This window comes from Anastrepha ludens, chromosome 2, assembly GCF_028408465.1.
Source record: "Anastrepha ludens isolate Willacy chromosome 2, idAnaLude1.1, whole genome shotgun sequence".
NCBI lineage: Eukaryota > Metazoa > Arthropoda > Insecta > Diptera > Tephritidae > Anastrepha > Anastrepha ludens.
In genome coordinates, this window is record NC_071498.1 from 38,525,111 (window position 1) to 38,549,821 (window position 24,711).

General features: G+C 35.3%; 1 protein-coding gene across 2 annotated transcripts in view; it reads right to left on the reverse strand.

The window, feature by feature from the left end:
• Nucleotides 1-24,711, reverse strand: part of LOC128868970 (protein sarah) — a 130,456-nt gene that overhangs the window by 64,309 nt on the left and 41,436 nt on the right. The gene's annotated exons all lie outside the window — the stretch shown is intronic.

Consider the following 24,711-nt stretch of genomic DNA (forward strand, 5'->3'; position numbering starts at 1 on the left):
CACAGTTGCGGATATACAAATTTGGACGCCAAAAAGCAGTTGGTGCTACATTTGCTTTTAGATTATTATGTTAATTGTTTTGAATAGTCAGTAGGCGTTAAATAAATATTCTATAGGTTGGGCCATATAGCGTTTGCTTTTTGAACCAACTATTCTTTTGAGAATGGTAACACAAATGACATGCCAAATGTATCCATAATTTACTCAAAGGTTTGACATTTACGAAATGGGACGCTATACGCTTGAATAAAATTGGGAAATATTGAAAACCTATTTCCAAAGTGGTGAGTCTTCTTCTTCTTTTCTGATTTTCACATCGGTGGCTACGTCAATAAGCAAAATTGTCAGATTTGGGGCTCAGAAAATCCACACGTTACTGTAGAGAAGCAAATGCATCCACAACGAGTCACTGTTTGGTGCGGTTTTTGGTTTGGCGGCATCATCGGGCCATTATTTTTCGAAAATGAGCGAGGAGCCGCGGTTAGAGTAAATGGCGAGCGTTAACATGACATGCTCAACGAGTTGTTTCCAAAAATTGAAGAGGATGACATGGACGACATTTGGTTTCAACAAGACGGTGCAACTTGTCACACTGCCAAAGTTACACTCGAACTTTTGGCTACCGTTTTTGAAAACCAATATCAATTGGCCGCCTCGGAGCTGTGATTTAAGCCCGTTGGACTATTTTTTGTGGGGAGCCGTTAAGGATAAATGCTATGCGAACCATCCAGAGACGATTGATGTTTTAAAACACGAAATCGAAGTTGCCATTCATGAAATTGGAGCCCAAACAATCGAAAATGTGCTTAAAAATTGGGTTGATCGAATGGAATACTGTAAAGTCAGTCGTGGCAGTCATTTGAATGATATTATTTTTTATTCATAAATGACAAAGTTCAATCTTCAAAATAAAAAAAAATATTTGAAAAAATATTGAATAGTTTTTTTTTATAGCCGATTCAAAAAGCAAATTTTACATGGCCCACCCTATACATATTTTATTTATTTGTAGGCTTGAGTGTAATAAGATGTAAACTGAAAGCAATTTAAATAATTTTGAGATTTAATCAATGTCCTTAAAATTTTCGGCTTAAAGTTTTTGAAAGTGATATTTTTATAAATTATTATTATTATCTTTTTCTTATTTTGAATAGAATACACACAATTAATAAAAAAAAAAATATTTTTACTCAACATTTTTGGAGAATAATTTGTTTTTTGTCATTTTGCTCAGGAATCTCTGAAAATTTCACAGTGGGATTCCATTAATTTTTCGAGCTATATTCAAATACGTAAAGCGAAACAGAAGAAAGTACTTCGTACCAGGTCGATAAGAAAGGGCGTTGTTAGTAGCCTACATTTTTTTGTAATGTTGGTACACTCTTCATATGAACGCATGTGAAGTTTCATTAAAATCTGTCAATTCATTCTGCGTTTCCAAGCCATTTAGAATCGACGTGCCACAGTATTTTCTACAATGGTAAAAAAACACGTATTGTGCAGTGATTGCATTTTTAGTTTTGAAAGGTTTCAAAGCAAAGGAAATTTATAAACGAAAATTGAAAGATGGGTTGCTGAATTTAAACGTAGCTGTACAAGCCTTGAAGACGATCCTTGTCAAGGATGTCCAAAAACAGCAACAACACCAGAAATCGTAAAGGGTGTTTTTTTTAGAGGTTAGGTTTTCAAGTTGGCACTACTTTTTTCGTAGATGGTCTTTTTGACAGCTGTCACTTGATTTATGCTCAGTTTGGTTTGCCATTTCATAATGAATAGACTTACACCTGATCAAGCGCGTCGGACGTTCGGTGAATGGGCCCAAAACGAGATGGCCACCGATCCCGATTTTCACAAGAAAATTTTGTTCAGCGATGAAGCTCACTTTTGGTTGAATGGGAATGTCAATAAGCAAAATTGTCGCATTTGAACATAATCCACAAGCCATTGTTGAGACGCCGTTACATCCTCAAAAAGTCACTGTTTGGTGTGCTCTATGGGCAGAGGGAACCATTGGTCCATATTTCTTTAAAAATGAAGCCGGCCATAATGTTACAGTCAATGGAGAGCGCTATAGAGCCATGATTAATGACTTTTTCGTGACTGAATTGGACGATGTTGATGTGGACGACCTTTGGTTCCAACAAGACGGCGCTACATGCCATACAGCCAACGCAACAATCGATTTATTGAAGGAAACTTTTGGTGAGCGCATTATCTCGCGCCGTGGACCTGTGGCTTGGCCTCCAAGATCGTGCGATATAACACCGCTGGACTATTTCTTGTGGGGCTATGTAAAGTCGCTTGTCTACGCAGATAAGCCCGAGACGATTGACGTCTTGGAAGAGAATATTCGGCGCGTTATTGCTGACATACGGCCCCAATTGCTGCAAAAAGTGGTCGAAAATTGGGCCTCTCGGCTGGAATTTATTCGAGGCAGCCGCGGCGGCCACTTGCCCGAAATCATTTTTAAAACATAATGGCAAACCCTTATCTTTATAATAAAGCTAAATTCTTGGTCATACCATTAAATTATATACGTTTTATTTCATCTTGAAAACCTAACCTCTAAAAAAAACACCCTTTAGAAAAAATACAGGATATCGTATTGGAAAATCGACGAGTGACTGAAAAAGATTTAGCAGAAACCCTAGGCATCTAATTGGGTAGTGTAAGCAATATTTTGGCTAAGGTATTGGGTTTCAGAGTTGTGTGTACAATGGGTGTCGCATTCGCTAGCAATGGAAGAAAACATTCAAATGCGACATTCTCAACACATTTAGAGCATTTTCGAAAGTATAAAGTAGATTTTGTGCATCAATGGATGAGACTTGAGTATATCACTATGATCTTAAATCAAAATAAGAGACTAAGCAGTGCTGTGAACCTGGTTCTTTGGCTCCGAAACGAGTTCGTGTCCAGAAATCGGACGAGAAGATGTTAGAATCAGTTTTTTGGTATGGGAAAGGAATTTAGTTTATGAATTTCATGCAAACTGGTGCAACAATAAATTCTTAATGTTATTGTAACCTTTTAGACCAGCTGAAGAAAACAATTTTGCACACGTGCCACAAGAGCATTTTGACAATGGCTTAAATCCATGAATTAAAGATCGTATTGGTGGAGCTTCCACCGTATTCACCAGATTTGGCCCCCTAGCAAATTCCATCTGTTTCCAGACCTAAAAAAATGCATGCGTGGAAAGCGTTTTTCACCAAATGATGAGGTCATAAAAGCTGTGAAAATGTCTCTTGCAGCTGGTGAGTGAGAGTCTGTACACTTCAGGAACGGACTTCATAAATTGGAATTTGGTTGAAACAAGTGTATTGATGTTCAGAAAGATTAATACAGTATATTTCTAAACATAAAATTGTATTTTTCTTATCAAACCGCAAAACCTATTGAACAACCTAGTATCTGCTTAGTAGCGGTGCTGCAAACGATTTGCTAACGCAGCATACGTATGCTAACAGAGCTTAGTTGATATTTCGTTGAGTTATACCAACATAACGTTCCAAGAACCACAAGTTGTGAAACAAAAAAAAAAGAACAAAAACCAGAAAGAAATAAAAAAAAATATTAAACTTTTTTCAAATAAAACAACTAAAAGTGAAAACAAAGTTTATAAAAGTGTCGATAAGATATTTAACTTTAAACAACTCTTTACTAAATTTTCAACAATGATTATGCTAAGTATTAAAATTACAATATTAAATCTTTTTCAAAATTTTTTCACTTTACTTCCCATTTATCACACAAATATTCAACATATGAGAACTTCGTACATTTTGCGTTTTAAGCGAAACACATTGGACAGGTAGGTTAAATGGTTGAAGTACCAGTCTGGCACTACCCAAGAAGTACTGAAAGTTAAATAAATATTTTGCCCAACTGAAATTGTGTTTCTTTTGTCATTCCGTGGTAAACAAATTCTCTAATACGATACGACTCGGGTGAAATACTCTTTTCTGTTCAATTTCAGATTTATGCAAAAAAGAAAAACCAAATTCAGCAAATCTCAAAAATGGCATATATATTTTTCAATGCCTTAGGTTCCCAAGTGGCACATATTTCTTGTATTTAAACATAAAAAAGCAGCCACCCAGAATCTTATACCTTTTTTTCTAATACATACGAGGTGTGTTCAAAAAGTATCGCGAATTTTGAATATTTGCAGGTTACGTATATTCGAATTTCACTTTTTTTGTGGCGATATGTTGGTACTCATGTCTCTCACTCATGCCGACGAGTTCGGCCATTTTGAATGTTCAGTTAATTGTTGACAGCTGCTTTGCTTGCACGTGTTTCGGCTCGTCTTCGATTTTTACCTATTCAAAAGGATGGATCAAAGAACCTGTATCAAATTTTATGTGAACAACGAAATTAAGTGCAGATGCATTCCGAATGTTGGCTGTGCCATACGGAGAAGCTACTTTGGACCAAAGCAACGTTTATCGGTGGTACAAAATGTTCTCAGAAGGCCGAGAAGATGTGAACGACGAAAAGCGTGCCCGATCACTTCAACACCAGACGAAAAAATTGATGAAATGAAGAAAATTGTATTGGCCAACCGGAGGAGCTGAACAAGATAAAAAAAATATTTTTTGAAGTGTTTCGAAAATTGGGAAAAACGTTGGCACAAGTGCATAATATCTCATGGGGACTACTTTCAAGGGGACAAAATAGATATTAATGAATAAATAAATAATATTTGAAAAAACACAAAATTCACGATACTTTTTGAACACACCTCATACTACCTGTTCGCGTTTTTATGTCCACCACTGTACATATAAGCAATAATGCAGGGTACACAAGAACCCAATGTTTGTTTGTGTATAGTTGTATGAATTTGTTTTTGCACAATAAGAGAAGTACTTCACCCTGGAATCGCAAGAGAACCTAAACATTGGCTGTCATTTGCATTGCAAATATGTGGTTGTCTACAGCTCTAAGGCTGCGCTTGATATTTAGGTGAACCGATGAAGTATTAAAAGGCAATGAAATACAAGTAAGTATAAGCACATAAACATACCTATATATATATAGGTATAAGAATAAATGCTGTCGTTTCTGTGAAGAATAAGTATGTACATATGTTTGTATTTACACAACAGTAATGTTCAGAAACAAATAGGGAATTGAGAAACAAAAAAAATTAATACAATAGATGGGAAGTTTCAATAAGCGTGTCCTTACATTAAACTGAAGTCAAAGCAATAAAATATTAGTTGATAGTATACTTGATTTTGCTTTTGTTTAAAAGTTTCGTGCATGGATATTAAATCTAGTATAGTTGGATGACGAATGGGTACGAGACCAAAAAGTTGGTTATATATGTACATAGTTGAGTGCATAGAGAGAAACAACAAAAAACATTTTTTTAAGGCATTTAGACTGGTTTTGAAGCATGGTTTTTTTTCCGCCGAATCCTTTTTTAAATACGTTTAGATAGTTTAATGGCGCATTCAGACTATTGTCACTTCCCAAAATAAAATATTCACCTTTCAACAATTAAGTTTGAAAAATTGTTTATTTTACTTGATTTTCTTCTTTCATACAAATGTCAAACTTTATAATGAGAGTTTTTAGAAATATTTCGGGCCAATTAAATTTTGTGCTCGGTTGGTGGTTTTTGCATTTTTTTGTTTTTATGCATTTACTTCAGAAATCAACAAAAATCAACGAGAATTTGAAGACACTTAAAATTTGGACTGCGTACCCAAATTGTTTTTGTAAATTAAAAAGCGGAAAATGTTGAAAAAAATCTGTCGCATTTGTAGAAAGCTTATGCAAAGTTGAAACCCGGATTAATATCTATTTACTAAACAATAAATAACAATTTTATAAAATAATATTTGAAATTAGAAAATAAATAAATAGTCGAAACTTCGCAAAATGTTGTGTTTATAATTTTGATACCGAATATACATCTGCATGAAAAAATCAATATTTCCCGTTCTTATGTTTAATTGCTAATTTGAATCATCTTTAATTATGGCGAAATATATACAAGGTCCGCCATGTAACTTTACGGAATTAAAAATGCTATAAAAAAGAAACTACTCAATATTTTTCCAAACTGTTTTTTTATTTTGAAGTACAATCCTTCCGGTTAATGATGGAACACAACTTCATTCATATGGCTGCCTCGGCTAGCCATGCACCATCCCATACGATCGGTCCAATTTTTCAACACATTTTCGATTGTATGCGGCTGTATTTCAGCTATGACATCGCGTATGTTGGTCTTCAGTGGATCAAAAGTTGCTGGTTTGTTGGTATAACACTGGTCTTTGACGGCACCCCAAATATAATAATCCAACGGCGTCAAATCGCAGCTCCGAGGCGGCCAAACGATATCAGAATTTCGGCTGATAATGCGATTTTCGAAGACAGTGCGCAAAAGATTGATCGTAGCATTCGCTGTGTGGCAAGTAGCGCCATCTTGTTGGAACCAAATGCCACCAATATCCTCCTTTTCAATTTCTCGGAACAAAAATTCTTTCAACATGGCCCGGTAACGCTCTCCATTACGGCCACTTCTCGCTCATTTTCGAAGAAAAATGGACCAATGATGATTCTCGACCAAAATTCGCACCAAACAGTGACTCGTTGTGAATGCATCGGCTTTTCTTCGAGTGCGTGCGGGTTTTCTGAGCCCCAAATGCGGCAATTTTGCTTGTTAACTTAACGCTTAATTCGGTGCTTTTCTTCTTCCCATTGCCGTACGGAATTTTCGTACACATTCTGCAACTTTACCATGATTTTCAAAGTAATGTCGCAATATTTCCCAGCATTCTTTGAGCGTATACACAACCATTTTCGTTCAGCGGAAGAATAAAACTAATTTTCTGTCAAATCACAAATAATACCTAGTTCAAATCCGTAACGATAGATGGCGGGCCCTTTAGATAATCAACCTACATAAAAGAAATATGCGGATTGAAGGTATCTCAATTATTTTCGAAGCACGACATGGCCTCTGCAATCTGAACGAAGAAGAAAATGTGAAGCATTTTATTGGAAGATGTCCTGTACTCACTGTGTTCAGAAATATTTATTTAGAAAAATCAGAATTAACAGAAAAAGAAATTATAAGCGATTAAAAATGAAATAACGAGAAAATTTTTCGGTTTTGTGTACATTAATAATCACTTAGCAATCGTCCGTAAAAAACCATGGTTCATGATAATCGTCTCAGGGAAGTAGGTAATTAATTAATGAAACTCCCCGGAATATGGAATAATAATATGGAAAATCGTAGCTCAAATGATAGTCGACCTCGATTTTAAGTCTTTGAATTTTTTAGTGAATTTTATCCTCTCTTTATTCACTGAAATGGGCCTGGATTAATTCACGTTCATACGAATTCGGTTTCAAATTGCAATCAAATCACTCTGGCACAGGTTAGGTTAGGTTAACCTGGCTGGCTGAAAGCCTTCACATAGGCCTATTAACCCTTAGTGTTGCCAGATGGAGCTAGACCTTTACGTTTCTTTGTAGTAGACATCTTGTAATACGTCTGCGTCTTTTGGGAATCTAAGTAAACTCTCAAGCTCTAACCCCGAGAGGCATTCTAACTTCTCATATTGTAGGGCTATTAACCCTTTGCACTCGGAGACCATTTCCATATATCCTTCCAACAACTCGACAATGATATATATGGGCATTTCTCCAATGTCGAATGCGACATTCGTACGCATTCAAAGTGAAAAAAAACATATAAAAAAACATTATTTTGGTGCTAAGGTTGTTTTTGGGAAATTGTTCGTTTTCAAGATAATTACAAAAAATCAAGCCATTCGCATGCGACAAAAACAGAAGTCGCTTTCAAAGCAAAAAAATCAAACACTTTTTTCAGCGAAACCTGAAGAAATATATTAATGCGACTAATTTTTAAATGATATGCATTGATGTATCTTAATAATGCTTTTTATTTTATTCAAAAATATTAAGTAGTTTATTTTTTATTTAATTTTAATCACTGTCGCACGTGACATGTCGCATGCGACATTTTGTTCCATCATACTTTTTATGTTTATTTTTTTACTTTTTATGTAATTAGACATGCAAAAGATGATTATAAATGATTTTTAATATATTTAATATATTTATTTTAACAACCAAAATTATAAACTTAACAAAATATCTTCAATAAAGAAAAACAAAAATAAGTATATTAATCTTATATACTATGTAAAAGCAAAGAACGGAAACTAACTTAACTGAGAATAGTATTACTAATGTCAAATAAAGTTCTTTTAATGGAATATGCACTCCTAGCTGCTTCTAACTGTTGGCCATCTCAACAAAACGAATGCAACTAGGATATACCTGGAATATTTTTCACTTCCTTCCATTTTTCGTCCAACTTATAATGAAGAGACAAATTTTCAATTTGAGCAGATGGCATAAAATACATTTTAATTCCATTTGGGTTGTTTTGTGCATATTGATAAAACGATAGTGCATCTGGTAAAACAACGTTTTTAGATTTTGTTATTTGCCACACTTTTCTTTTAATGACGGCTCCAACTCCATCAACGGCTCCCTTTCCGTGAGAACTGGCATTACTAGTCATTAACAAAAGCGCTTAGCTACTAATTTGCCTTCAATTAAAATGGCGTCTTTCTTTCCTGAAGCTTGCACACTAATATTATCATTCTGATAAAAAGCATTGATGGCATTAATTAGGCTTTCTGGTACGGTTCTGTTGGATTGGTTAACGTTTTTCTTTTCTTCAAACTGCTTATATTTTTCTACCAGGACTTCAAGAACTTTTAGCCTTCTGTGCATGTCTTTTGGCATCGCTTTCTCCACTTTTTTAACAGCTTTCGCCAAGGTTTGTCTACATTCGTAAGATGCGTTTCGGCTTTGACGTGCATATGACATTCCATTTTCTAAGAGTTTTTGGCGCCTCTCTCGTTGTCGTATGCGATTATATTTCCGTTTTTCTTGAATTATATCTTCTTTGCCTTCAGCCAGTGCTCTCCACGTCTGGCTAGCGTTCCGCCTTCTTTCCTTGTTTTTTTATTTATAGTTTTGTAATTTTGTTTCATCATCCTTTAACCTTTCTCTCCACCGTTTACAGTTTTTACTCATCTACATTCAAAAATTTTATATTGTGTATTTACATATACTAATAAAGATATTTTCGAACGAAAATTTATTTTGAATCTGTACATTTTACACTTACGATGTCGCACGCTACAAGCTTTAAATAAGTAAAAAGAGCAAAGCGCTGATTATTTTCCAGCAAAGTTTTGTTTATTTAATTAGCAATAAAAATATCTATTTGCTACTAATATTTGATGCAAATTGTACAACTACCTTCGACTCACTGATAACAAATGTTCTTTTTCAATGTCGCACGCGATCAAAGAAAAAATTTACCGTAATTGGCAATCGCATCGTTCCTTTTACATTTTTCTTACATTCTTTACATATAAACCGAGATTTTAAAAAGCAAATGTCACAGCATAATATATCTCATCAAGATCATTAATCAAAACAAAACATGCAACAGAAATGTTTAAAACGGAAATTTTGCACTGGTTCGATTTTGCATTCGAATATTTCAAAATGTGGTTTGTATAAATGTAAAATTTGTTTACATTAGTTACATTTAATAGATTCCCTATAAAAATATGTTAAAACAACATAATTTTATAGACTTTGAATTTTTTGGCTTCGGTTGACATTTCTGTGGAAATGCCCATATATTTTATCATCAAAAACGTTGTTGTTGTTGTTAATTAAAAAAATAAAACATTAAAATATATAATTTTTACATGAATTTATTGAGAAAATTTATAAAATTTCACATCTTATAGTTTTCTAGAGTCAGCATTTCGAATTACCGAAATAAATGCTCATGCCAGCAGTGCTGGCATTCCGAGTTGCCGGAATAAAACTTCATGCCAGCAGTGCTGGCATTCCGAGTGCAAAGGGTTAAGCATTTTAATCTGGTTCTAGCTAACGCACAGCAAGAACATAGAAGGTGTTCTAGCGTTTCCCTCTCTCTTCCAGTTCATTGCACAACTCAAAAAATCTCTTACAACTCTCAAATCGTGCTTGTGAGTATTCGCGACAAATGATTGTCTAAAACTTTTACAATTCATTCCTTGTCAATCTGCAGTTTTTCTGCTATCCAGTCTCAAGTCTCGTTTCCTTGTTGCTGTAGCCGATAACGAATCCCCATATAACGAATGTGCGACATTTGTTTTAATTATAATGAAAAGTTTACGAAATTTTTCTTTTTTTGTATGTAGTTTCCAAATTGGATAAAAATAGTCAAAACTAGTTTGTCACGAGCTTCGTATGACTACCAACAAATCGAAATAGACTTATCATCTTTCTTTATTATGCATGCTATTAAAAAACAAAATTTCTAACTAGTTTGTGTGCGTACATATTAGAAATTAAAACCGAAATACTACTTTGCTGTCGAAGAGTTTTACACCTACCAATTTACAAAAAAAAAATATATATATTATATATATACGTCTTTTATTTTCTCATTTATTCGCCACATGCAACACTAATTAGTCTAATTAGTGTAAATTGCAAGTTCTAACAAACCCACCAACCGACCACCTACACCTGCACCTGTACATTTCTCGTAGTCCAACGCCAGTAGCTGCATAGCAATTATCGAACGAAGATGCGGTTGTTGTGTGCTGGCGTTGCTGCCATAGAAATTTGTCTGAGGCAACCGACAGTAGCATTGCAGCAGCAGCAGCAAAACAACACAATTTCACACAATCGCTGTAGAAGTGCACTCGGTAAGTTTCCGGAGTATTCGCACTTGATGGTCGATAGAGTGGACTACAGAATATATGTAGGTCTATGGGGAGTGAAGAAGTGTGGAAGCTGTAGGAACAGTGGGTCGCTTTAATGGTTGGCTAGCATAACTACAAACAAAAGCCTTAACCTTTGTCAATGATTGCATTTAAATTCAGGCAAGCGTGTAGGCTAAAATTGCTATTGTTTGCGCTGCAATGTAGGCAAGCAAGTGTTCGTGTGCGGGTGTGTTTACTTTTGCTATTGCTCATATATGCGGAAAATAATGCAAGCAATATTATTATTGCTATCAATATGGGATGTGGCATTTATCAGTCGGTGGCAGTATGCAGTATTTAAAATGCGCAGCAGTAACAATATTATTTCTGACAAAATTTAGAAATACATACGCGCATCAATGCTAAGTACCCTTGACATTTGAGCTTTGCAGTAACCAAAACTTAGCGCATGCACACTATACCACACACACACTTTTGGAACATGCGTACTGAGTACATGCGTATGCCTGACCTGAAGACTCACATACGTATGTAGAGAATGTTTTCTACTTGTATATTTCGGCTGAAACAAAAACCAGTAAGGAAAACTAAATTCGGTCCGACCCAAATTTTATATACCCGCGCACAGTTTAGCAGAAATTTATTTTGGGCAAGCTGCTATTCTTTGCAATCAAGCAAACTCATATACAATGAGAGTTATTGCTTGTAACATCAGAAGGACGGACTGAAATTAAGTCTTGACAAAAAGTGGGCGTGGTTTGAATTGAGCTAAATTATATTTGTCTTGGATCTACAGGAGGAGGGGTGGTCGCTTTGTTAAGCCATTATCGAGACACACGCATTTACCTAAAATTTGACGCGAAGGCTTTTTTAATTCTCCTCGCGTCACGTTTAATTTCCTGGGTACATTATTTGTACCGAATTTTAGTAACGTTGCGTAATTTATTACAGTTTCCTGTTGTTTTTTTTTTTTTGACATTTACCGCTATATGGTAGGTAGGCGATTTCGCCCTTTTTCAATACCAAACTACCTTGGATAAAGGGTAATATATACATATATGTTACATATATACATCCTTTTGGGTGTTTGGCCGAGCTCCTCCTCCTATTTGTGGCGGGTGTCTTGATGTTGTTCCAAAAATGGAAAAACCTACAATTTCAAGCCGACTCCGAAGGGTAGCTTCTTTAGAGCAGAAATACAATAGGACAATAGACTTTTTTTTCTTCATTTTGGTCTTTCACCGAGATTCGAACCAAGGTTCTCTCTGAATACCGAATGGTAGTCACGCACCAACCCATTAGACAACGACGGATAAAGGATATTAAGTGTGCCAAATTACATCGTGATATATACAATACTATATATTAATTTTTGTTCGGTCATAGCTAAATCGACCCCTCTTATCACTCTGAGAATTTTGGTATATACATGACTATACCTGTCGCGACTCATTTATGCTGCTACATACAAATTATGTGAATAAAAATATAATACTTCTAGGCAGGAGTGCCCGATGGCTATAAAATCACGTACACTGTATGCACTGTGAGTGCGAAAACATTAGGTAACTCATACGCCATGTCTGACCGTTGGCGCACTTACGAAAACGTATTACTTAGACAAATATTCACATACATGTATTTGAAAGCATACACTATTCGAAAAATTCGTTCAAATTTTTACTTTTTTAGTGCACTTGCACTGCTCGCTATGATAGCGTTTATCACCGACGTGTACTATGTGCAAAGCATTCAATGTCATGGTCGTTGTGCCATACATATATGAGCAAGTCCTCATACATGTGTACATATTATGTATTTTTGCACTCATGAGCTATCGTTTAAGCTCATTGTAGCGCATCATAGCGGATAATTGAGTTAATGCAACGCCAGCGAAAGATTTCCAGCAGCAAAGTAGACAAAACAAAATTGGTGTTAGTGGCGCGGCTGCTTTAAGAAATTGGGTGAGACTTTTAAGGGGGAAAAATTCAAAACTTTGACTAAAAAACTGAAAAATGTTCACAAAATTTAAACAGTTCTTCACGAATTTTTAAACCTCGCTGGAATTGCGCGAAATTACAAATCACAATCTTTAATAGAAAGACGGATCGGTGATCGAATCTTCCGAAATTAAGCAAATCTTTGTCATGCTACCTAGCTTGTAACGTAGAAATTTATGAAGAATGATTAGTATATTTAATGGTGTTCATACGAAGTCTATCGAGCCAACTAGCACAAAACATTTTACTGGAATCGAATTTACGTCAGGATAGCCAATATTTCCATTTTACTACATTACTAAGTAAGACTAGGATCTCACATAATACTGTGCTCTCGCCAAGCAAATATGTGAGTTATTAGAAACAAATATATTAATAAATTGTAACATAAATCAGGTGCACGAATGCGGTGGATGCCACTAAAGACCAATTTTCCTAACGTACCCCCTTTCCAAATATCAAGGTCTATGCGCGTAACTCCAACAACCATCTAGGTTAGAACAGGTTAACTGGACTTATCAACAGTGATCGTTAGTGTTGGCCGGAGCATATGTGGAGACATAAACTACAGATCCTGATTGTAGCCGAGTTGCATTTATACCCCGAATGGCTACTCAGGAGTCCATTAACGCATATAGGCGTTATTTTGGTACAATTTTCATGGATAGTATCGTAGCTTAATTAGTGGAACCATTTTGCCTCTCTAAAAAATGTATTCAAATCAGTTAGAACTCTTTAAATACAAGCCAGCATGTTCAGATGAAACACTTTATTGGAACTGAAAAAATTGAGCATAAGACATATTAATGCCTACAAAATATCATGCACTGCTTATAGATGTAGGTATGTGTAAAATATATTGTTGCAGTTGGGATGTAAGTCAGTGTGGCATCGCACAAAAACTCGATAAGTCTCTAAAGTCTTATTGAGCATTCTACTAGGCTCGGGAATTCGCGCAAGAAATTATGGATAGCTTCTTCGCTGTGAAGCAGGTGACAAAGAGGACCTAGCGGCCAGTAAAGCGGAAGAACCTGAATTGAATTTTTTAATTTAGTGAAAAAGTTATTCAAAACCAGAATTGGATGTTTAATTCTGCGCCACCTTGTGTTTATATTCCTGATGTATTTCAAAACCATGCAATAATAAAAATACTATTACCTCCGAAGTGTAATTGCTTTGCAGAGCAGGAATAAATAAGTATGTCGTTTATTAAATTCTGCCCTGATACAGCAACTATTTGAGAGACACATCAAATTGAAACAAATAACACGAAACAGAAGCCACAGGAAATTGCATTTGCCAATCAAAAGCCAAAAGAGGTTAATGCAACCAAAAGGAAATAATTTTAAATTATTGAAACTATAGCTGGGGCACACACATGGATAGACTCTGAATACGTAATTCCTTCAAAGTGACAAAAAAAAGAAGTCCGCCAGCAATGTAGGTCTATAAATTGAATTAGTTAAATGAAAAAAGTAACTTACCTGCACTGCAGCGCAAACACACACACCGACTAATTTCAAATTATAGTCATGTGAGAAATCATAGCGGCACCTTGCGAACAAGTAAGATAAGAAATATTTTCATTGATTTCGAAGTAGTGTTTTTTCCTTTTTTCCCGAAATAAGAAGCAAATTAAAGAAAAAACTCTAATTTAATGCAAAACAGAAAAATACTCCAGTAGCTTAACCTAAATTACGCCGAGGAAAAAATTTTGTATTTCTATTAGAAACAAATGGTTAAGTTCAAATACAATAGTTCGTACCTTAGCTTTTCTAAAAATTTTTTTTTTGTATAGCAACCAGACCACGGATAGCTTTCACCGCTTCCTTCATGAGTGAAAAAAGTGCTTCTTTCTTTGTTACTTTTTCACACCTGAAAGGTATGCACATTCACTTCTTGCCACAAGTTTTCGTTGGTATTTAGGTTTGTTGATTGTACAGCGAGCTTAAGCTTACTACTAAAGTATAAAAAAATAATTGGTGTTGAGTGTTTGGCTGAACTCCTCCTCTTATTTATGGTGTGCGTCTTCATGTTGTTTCAACGGCAAATGGTTTTTATGAGCAACTTTTTCATGGCAGAAATGCACTTGAAGGTTTGCCATTGCCTGCTTAGGGCGACCGCTATTAGAAAAACACTTTTTCTATTATTTCATTTTCATGATCGGAGATTCGAACCTACGCACTCTCTAATGGTATTTACGCACCAATCCATTCGGCTACGGTGGCCGCCTTACTACCACTACTTAGTAATACTACTTGATATTTTTATGGACCTCGCATTTCTTTGCCTGCTTCGTTGTGTGTTTCGTATGGATATCTTGTTGAAACACACATTTAAGAGGCATACTTTATTCAACATTAAGCAGTTAGAACTGCATTTAATATTTATTTACTTGCATTGAGTGGTTGCGGTGGCCTCAATTCGGTAAACCAGACCTTGGTAAGGGAAGCACTCCATTCCAGTATTTAAATAAATAAATAATTTCTTTATGTTGTCAGTTTGAACGGTTTTGGGGTTTGAAAAGTATTTTCACTGGCCTGCGAACATGTTGGGCATCACAGTCAGGCTGAACAAGATTAGATTTGCTCTTATCGAACTAATGGATATTACATCAATTGTGCACTGGTTAGTTAGCATGCTCAGTAATAACTTTTTCTACTTTTCTGGTTTTCTTTGAATTACTTTTTTTATTAATTAGCTTTCTGCGATTAGTAGAAATGTTAACGTTCAATTAAAATCCAATTTCGATCTCATTGGAAGATGCAAAGGAATTCTTTTTTACTGAAATTATTTGACGAGTTGAAGATATTTTTGGTTATCGCCTGGGCGTTTTCTTCAGGGCTCATACTTTACTGCATTTTCCATAATTCCTTTAGAATAAATCTACTTTCGACTATTATTTGGTATGAGAATTCTATGGAGCTATGTTGTTTTGCGTCTTTGTTGATGAAACTAGATGCTGATGATGTCCTTATGGCACGTTAAATGATTAAGTGATTTCATTTTTGTACCATCTCATAAATAACAGTTTTATCTTATATTAGTGTTTAAAAATAACTTAAAGAATACAAGCTGGCGCAAAATTAATCTTCCAATTGTTTTTGAATAACATTTTTAATTCTTAAAAAAATTAATTTGATTAATGGAAATTTTTAGTTTGACCTTTACGCCCTCCATTGCTTGTCTGTTTGTATACTGCAGCTGTCTAGTTTACAAGTGTTGAAGATGATTGATGTACGACGCTATCAGCAAAAATTATAAATGTTTCGACAACGAAAATCAACTTTGTTTTGCTATTCAAGAAAAATTCCATAGCAGGAGAAGCAGCAGATTTTATTTGGCAATGCTGCATAATCAGTTTTTCATTTTCTCACCAATTAAAATTGTTAAAGGTCTATTCTGACGTAAAGGTATCTATTATTTTTCACATGACTTTATATTGACTAGCATAAATATATATGTATATGTGTGTGTGATGCCATAGCAATATGTGTTCTTTTCGTTGACTTAAAGTGCAATGCAGTTCACAACAGCTACAGGCGAGTAAAATTCCACAACAGCAGCTGTGAATGAAGGATATACGAGGGAGAAGGATATATTAAATTACACTATTATATGCACAAACAAATGCCTGCAGCAAAAGTATACGTTTTCACTGCCGTCATACAATCCAGGCACTCCTTGGGTGCTGCAACGTCTGCAAAAAATGTTGTTGTTTGTAAACGCAAACTTTTGCAATGAAAGGGAAATAAAAGAGATTTAAAGAAGACAACCCTTGTTTTTTCTACTTATTGTAATTGTTGTTTATACTTATATCACAGTAAGCTGCTGTCTGCAACCTTTTAAATGAAGAAGCAACCATTTGTTAATAATTGTTGAACAATTCGAGGAAATTGAACTGGTCAAAGATTACTGGAAGTCTACATATGTATGTATATTATTTACGTATGTACATATGTATATGCTCATGAAATTTACGTAAGGAACACCAAAATACTTCAAACATACTTTTAAATATTTAAAAATGAGCACGCCGCGCCATAAGGTATGACAATTAAAGGCAAATATGGGTATGAACTGAGTTAAAAATATTTTAAATCATAGCAAATTTCTTCTTATGTTACACGAAATGTTATCATCATTGCAGTCAAGGTTTAGACCTAAGCACAACTGCTCTACATCCATGTTGAATTTAGTTGACGGTATTAGAATACAATTTGACGATGATAATCTCAACCACTTTTCTGCCTTCTGGATTTTTCGAAAGTGTTTGACTTGGTAAATCATGGCCTTCTTTGCCTAACGTTAAGATACTTTTTTCGTTTTCGGACAACATTTGTGACCAGCTGCCTTGCAGGAAGTGGAGTCAAAAAGTGGCTTGTAAGGCTACCTCCCCTATATCTAGTATGTATTATCGTTGCCGCCGGTATGCTGCAAGGTTTTGTCCTTTTTGTTAGTATTTTTGTCAATGCTACTAAGTCATACGAATATTCGAGATGTATATTACTAATAACGCTCCAAGCAAATAATGGCAAAACCTATTATGAAGTGCTCCGCTGCTTCCTCAAAAAGGAATCAACGCCGGTCTACGACACTTGGTGGCCATAAATAGTTGATAGTTGGCAAACCTCTAATCTGGTTTATGCCGCTTCGAACACGGATAATTTAAAAACTTTATGGTCGAAAAAATGTAACATTTAATCAGCTGAACTTAAAATCATTTGTCATGAAAAATGATCTCATGAAAATTAACTGCGCTCTATTCGCAGGGCAACATCAAGATCTACATCACAAACTGGAGGATAAGCTCGATTAAGTGATAAAAAAAAATGAATTTTGGCGTTTTTCTAAATCAACACGGACACTTGTGTTTACAATAATAGCAGCTGCACGTTTAGTAAGTTTTGACTATTTATTTTTTATTTAATTCACTTTCACCCTTTTGAGTGTTTGGACGAGCTCCTCTCCTATTTGTGGTGTGCGTCTTGATGTTGTTCCACACATGGAGAGACCTACACTTTTAAGCCGGCTCCGAAAGGCAAATTGTTTTTTTATGAGGGGCTTTTTCAGAAATACACTTGGAGGTTTACCATTGCCTGCCGAAAGGCGATCGCTATTAAAACAAATGTTTCATTACTTTGATATTTCATCGAGATTCGAACCTACAATCTCTCCGAATGCCGAATAGTAGTCAAGCACCAATCCATTCGGCTGTGGTGGCCACTGTATACTCATAATACAACGAAACCCATACAAAATAATTGGTACAAAATTTAAAAAAGTTCAGTAAACTTCCACACAATTTTTTATTCGGAATAGAAATTTCAAATATGCAGTTTTATAGCCCATTGAATATTGGTATAGTTTGGTGCCAGCTTAGAGTGCCTCAAAACTCAGGTTGATTTTCGTAATTTTTTTTATTTTATGCATTTTTTCCTTATACGTATAGTATTTGTCGACCATACGTTATATGGAGAAAATGCACAAAATTGCCAGCAAATAATGTTGTTAAAACCCAACACGAGTTTTGAGCCATCTCTAATTTGCACTTACAGCTTTATGTAGTCAGCGAACCTAGCGATTTTTATCTATGCTCGACCTATACATCTTCCGCATCATCTTCATGAACATAGGATTTCCAATTTTATCTATCTTGTGCTGTTTTTGTCCGGTTTGCCGTTATTCCTTGGATGCCTTCGCTCCATTTTGTGGGCTGTCGGCGAAATTTCCTCTTTATATTCGCGCGGTCTCCATTCTAGGATTCTCTTTGCCCATCTGTTATCCGAAAAGCATGATATGAGGCCGCCCATCTCCATATTGCTTTGGTAACTTTTTCGATTAGATCGATAATTCTTGTTCTTTGACTCATAGCTGCAATTGGGATTCTGTGTCTTCTGTTTGCGTCCAGTATCGATCACTCCATTGCTCTATAAACCACGCGCAATTTCTGAATAGTAAGAGAAGACGTGTCGCAGCCATAGGTTATAATGAGTAGAACACACTGATCATAAACCTTTCTTTTAAGGCATAAAGGAAATTTATTTATAAATATGTCTTAGAGCTTTCCAAATATTTTTGATCCACCGCATCACCTCTTAATTATCTATTCAGTCCAAAGCAGCACTTGTAGGACAGAAATTTTCTCTGTTGAATTTTAAGGCTAATAAGTATGTATTACTGTGCTGGTTCAGTATGATGCAGCCTGGATATCTAAGGTTACTGCTTCATTATGCGCACAATACTAAAATCGTTAAAATGCAAATACAGCCAAACTGCTATAAGCGCTTAGACTTTCTGCGGAGACACCTTTCAATAATTCTTTCAAAAAGTACAAAAGAGCTTAAAATATAGTTGTCACAATAAACAACTATCCAACAAAAGATTTTTGTACTACGTCAAATTGTAGAGAGTCGAGACACAATTGCTAGAGATGTTGAAGGCGTCATTGATGTGGCTCACTTTAATGAGGGCACTGTAATTGCATAGCTTCACGGTTTGTGAGTCATGGATTTTTGCAAGTTTGTTATCATAGAAATAGAATAGAAAATATAAAAAAAGAAAAACATTTCTTCTTAAAATTTGGCTACACAATAGGCGAGCATTATGACTTGTAAAAATATATCCCTTCCAGTAATTTTGAGTATAATTCGATTGGTGGAAACTTATTGGACCAACAACCATGCTACCAAAAACATGACTCAACTCAGTTATGCAAATATACTTCCATATGCATATGTAACAATAACAAAAAACCGAATAAAAATACAACCCAACAATTTCCAACCAATTGCAGCTGTCAAGACTGTTGAAAAATTCAAGGAAATCTCATCAACAAAATGCAAATAAAAACAAACAACTGGCACAAATGCACACACACATGTATGTGTATAACATATACATATGTGCATAGTGAAATATATTTACTTAGTAATAAGTAAAAGTGATGAGTTCCGCTGGCTGATTGCAAAACACCATTGCAACTGTGGCGACGAAATGAAAAATTTAACCGAAGTCGGTTGCATATGCAATGAGCCACAATGCATTTCCATATGACGCAAACAGCAGAAGCAGAAAGAACAAGCACAAGCACGAGGTTGCAAAGAAGCGATGGGTTCACAGAGCACAACAAACGACAGAACGTGACACACTACAAGTTTGTAGAACAGTGGGAAATATGTTGAAACTACTTTGTGGCGCGTGCACCATAACTCGTATGGGTAAAATACTAGGTGTGGCTATCAAATGAAGAAACTGACACTGCTTTAGCAATTGTTGGCTTTCTAGTGAGACTTTCTCTTTCCAACGCAGCACCTCTCGCTTCCATAAACAAATTAAGTAGTATACCCTTTGCCTTCGTACGCTTCTTTAGAGCAACACATTTTTTGTGATATTTAAAAAAAATCTTAGAAAACTCGATGGATCAATATATAATTTACAGAAACTAGCAGAGCTATCCCATGTCATGTGATCCAAGTATTTTGGGCACCGTCGTAAATTTTTCGGCAAATTGATTTATTTGTAGGCTCCAGTATAATTAGAAATAAACTGAAAAAATTTTCCTTTTTTTGTTTGCGTTAAAAATTTAGTTACAATCTAAAGAATATCTTTTCAATGTGTTAAGCTTAATAGAAAGTCTAAAAAGTCCCTATAAAGTCAGTGAAGTGATGAGCGTCGAACGAAAGATGAGTAGGAACGAAAACTTGAATCGAGTTTTTCTCGAAAATTTTTTGTGTGTAATTTCTGAAAAACAGGGGGAGCGTTTTGGAGAGAGATTTCTTTCTTACATAATTCATTAAAAGCTAAGACTATGCTCAGTAATCGCTGAACATTTCTTAGTGGAATTCCCATAGCTATTCGAGTGGCATATGTATTTTTTGAAATTAAAAACAGCTTAGAATACTGCTCTAACGAAGTGCTAGTATGCATACTCGTATATTACGTCCATTTGCAAATCGATCGACGCGTCACCAAATGCGTTAGCAATCGGGTACTCTGCACTTTTTACTGATTAATTCTACTTACTTTAATATAACCCGAAAAGTTATGAGAATCCAGCTATGAAACTTTCAAGTATTACTGATGATAGTCTCATGGTATTCATGAAAAAATAAAAAAAATATGACAAAAAAAAAATACTTGGATCATTTGCAATGGAATCACGTATGATACATATGTCTATGAATGTTCATCGGGTACGTATTTTTGAGTGATTTAAGAGTCTTAAGATGAAGCCTGAGAGAATATTAAAGATATTTCAAGTCCGGGTCGCCCTTGCAAATCAAAAATGGGATATTTAAGGGATTGTGCAATTTTCTGGGTTAATCAATGTCAAATTATTAGTTTATCTGCACTCCACGAAAAAATAAGCATAAAACGACCAAAATTGTAGAATGAGAGCATGGGTTCATAATGAGCTGGCTTGCTTGTCAAAAGGTTACTAAGCAAGCACAGCATTCCAGCGTTTTTTACGCGCCGAATCTGAGGCCGTATGACTTTTATCTCTTGACTAGAGTGAATTTTGCACAAAAAGAAATATTTATATATATGTTGAACTACATTCAAGCTGTGAAAAAGAAAGTGACTCGCGTTCTCAAGAAGCTCACAAGAGAAGACTCCCCCTGCTTCGAATAATGCAAGATTTGCATGAAATATTGTAAGAATAGATGAAATGTGTGCATTGAAGGTGATAAAAAGTTAATATGTATGCAAACAAAATAAAATATTTGAGCATCACTTCAGTCATTTGATAGCCACACCTCGTAGGGCACTGTTTTAGAAACACATTTACATACTTATCTATGTATAAAAATTCATTCAACAAAAAACACGATGCATGAAAAAAAATTTCAGTGTGCAGAAAAAAGGCCAGAAAAACTCATTTAACTGTACGGCCATAATGACGTCACATCAAAAATCAATAAATACGCAACAAAAACAAAACACAATTAATGAAACAGGTAAGCTGAACAGGTCGTTGAATTGAAATTAATGGTATACGCGGCACGTGTGTTGGCGCAATGATTTTTTTTCAACCTACGCACTCAATCGAGTCACCCCGGTACTGCACCGTCCTACATTTATCTTCATTTAGGCATTCATTCATTGACTTGGGCATTCTTTGATTAACCCTACAAAATCACGAACATTTGCCTTTTCTAAATATCCCTCATTTATTTCACATTCGAACGACGTGAAATTTCATTTACCCTTACAAAATTTTGCAGGAAATGATTTATATGAATGATTTATACCTATTTTTGTCAATATTTTCTCGAAGTGAATTTTTAACAGATTTATAGTTCTATTATAAATATATGTACAATATATTATTTAAAACTTAAATAAAAAAAGTCTGACTAGACTCATCTTTGCAACCAAGGGTTAATTCGTGTGGCTACTATTCGTCCGAATGCCGAAGGGGAGTGTTGCGTGAGAGTTTTGAATGAGCTATGTGATTCATAATTGAAAGTCGCTCATACGCACAGGTGGGCCCCATTTAAAAGTAGTCGAAAAAGAGAGAAGAAAACAGTTACGTAATATAGAAAGAACAAAGGTGTAAAGTGACGATTATACTGGTGGGACTTGCGTGACGCGCAGAGTTGTGATAAATAAAAAAAGTAGATACATTGTCGTAACCGTTTGGTAACAAAAATATAAAGAGTTGTATGCAAATAAGTGTGCATTAGCAAAGCAAAGATTAACAAAATGTGGTGGGAATTTTGGAAGTTGGCATGGGTATATGGAACATATGAACATTGTAGGTACCTTGTGGCCCACAAGTAATGGCATTTTAGAAATGACGAAATAAAGCTCTTATTTTTGCAACTAGTGTCAGTTTGTGGCTCTGCTACAATTCCTTTTTTGCTAATATTGTTTTCTAAATTTAACAGGAATACCTAATTTAACTATTTTGTAAGCTTAGGAAATAGCATTTTAGTAATAACCACATATATATTTTTGAGATAATAAGAGTGTGCAGGCAAATATGATAATTTCCTTGATTTTTTACCCGGTTTATTGGTTATGGCATAGAATGCAACTCGCAACTCGCTGATTTCTTTCCGCGTTGTGCATAAGTTAATGTTTTTCGCCAATTTGAAACCACTTTTTAAAATTTTCCATTTTTTCTGAAAAAGTCTTGTAACCAAAGGCCTTCTACATTACCTCAAAGAAAATAGTGGTACATGTCTGGTTCGACTAGGGAGGAAAAGCGATCCGAATTAATCAACAAAAACTTATTTTTTTTCGTTTGTTTTTTGAACTAACACTACGAATCTAAATAATTGGAAAGGTTTTTGTTTTGAGGATTTAAAATGTATCTTTAAGAATAATCCAATTTGATTGCTTATGGTAAAACCTGTTGACGAAAATACAATTTTTCAAAAGTTGAATTCGAGAAACATTTATACTAAAATTAAAAACAAACTGTTACGTGAAATAATTTAATCTTCGATTTCAAAAAGATTTTATACCAAATCGTGATGAAATAAGATCTAGCCAGTTGTATGTTCAGAGTAATCAGAAGTATCTCACAATTAGTAGCATTCATTGGCAAATTGTTTTAGTTTTGTCGAAATCTTTTGCTGAACTTTTTTGGCGATACGAAATGTACTCCCTTCTTCTTCTTAATATACGCAGAGTATTTTTGGCTAGTTTCAAGTGATTGGGTTTTGGATCTGAACTCAACTAACTGAGCGTGCTCTGGCCGTCTTGCAGTGTCATGGTGAAGGATGTAAAGTTCTTCTGGTCACGAGAGCATCGTAGGAGGTGGAACGAGTTTCTAAGGCTATCAAGGCCACAAATCTCGTTAATACTTGGAGTCTTAACCGGACACTGACCGATAATCTTTGTAGTGAAACACAATATAATATATAGTCAGCAGTACAATAGACGAAGGACTCAGAAAGTCTTGGGGACTCCACGCCATTTGATTTCCAAACTCGTAGTTGTATTTACCGGTCATTGGACGATCGCGAAAAAGTTAGGTTCGCCATTGAACCCCGAATACAGAAGCTACCGGGGAATTTCCGAGAAGGAAACGGCTGAGCACTCTCTCTGTAAATGTCCACGTATGGCAGGCAGACGATTAAGATCACTTGGTGCTCTTTTCTTCGATTGCCTGGGGCAATGCGCCGACCTAAGTCCCATCAACCGTCTCCATTACATCAACAGCTCTGGCTAGTTATAGATATATGCCTGTTGGAGGTCTCATAATGGTAACCAAATGGCGCTTTAGTGCTACTTGGGAAGTCCCAGAGCGGTACTTCAACCATTTCACCTACCTACCTGCCTACTACCCCAATGGTAATTGTCCTTTTACCAAGTGAGTCCATATTTTTGAGAAACTTCCATCTAATCAAACGTCACACATACGAAGGAAACACGTGTGATATTCCGTATTCGACGTTCAGATCGGATTTACGATATCAGTATGGCTAGTATGGTAAAGCCACCTGACTAAATATTTGATGTCTGTCTGTTTTATTGCTCAAAGCAGGCGAAAATTGTCTTAATATATTATGTGTACAGACTTTTATTTTATTTATTTTTTGATTTTTTATACCAAAAAATGAAGACCCTTCTGATACTGAAAACCCCTGACTGGAGCCATCGTGAAAAGACTATGTGGTTGTTGAAAATTCAATATTAAAATATGTATGTATGTATTTGAAATGCAAATTACTATGTAGCTTTCTGTAATTCTAAATTAAATTTGATAAGATTCAACCCTAACACGCCCTAAATTATGAATTAATAATATTCTATATGCTTTTGGTTGTGCTAAGTTACTGTTTCTATTTAGAATGAGAATGTCGCCCATACCAGATGAATGTCGCCGATATTCATCTGGCCCATACCAGATGATGATTATCGCAATGTAACTCCCGCGTAAAAAAGTCAGTTTG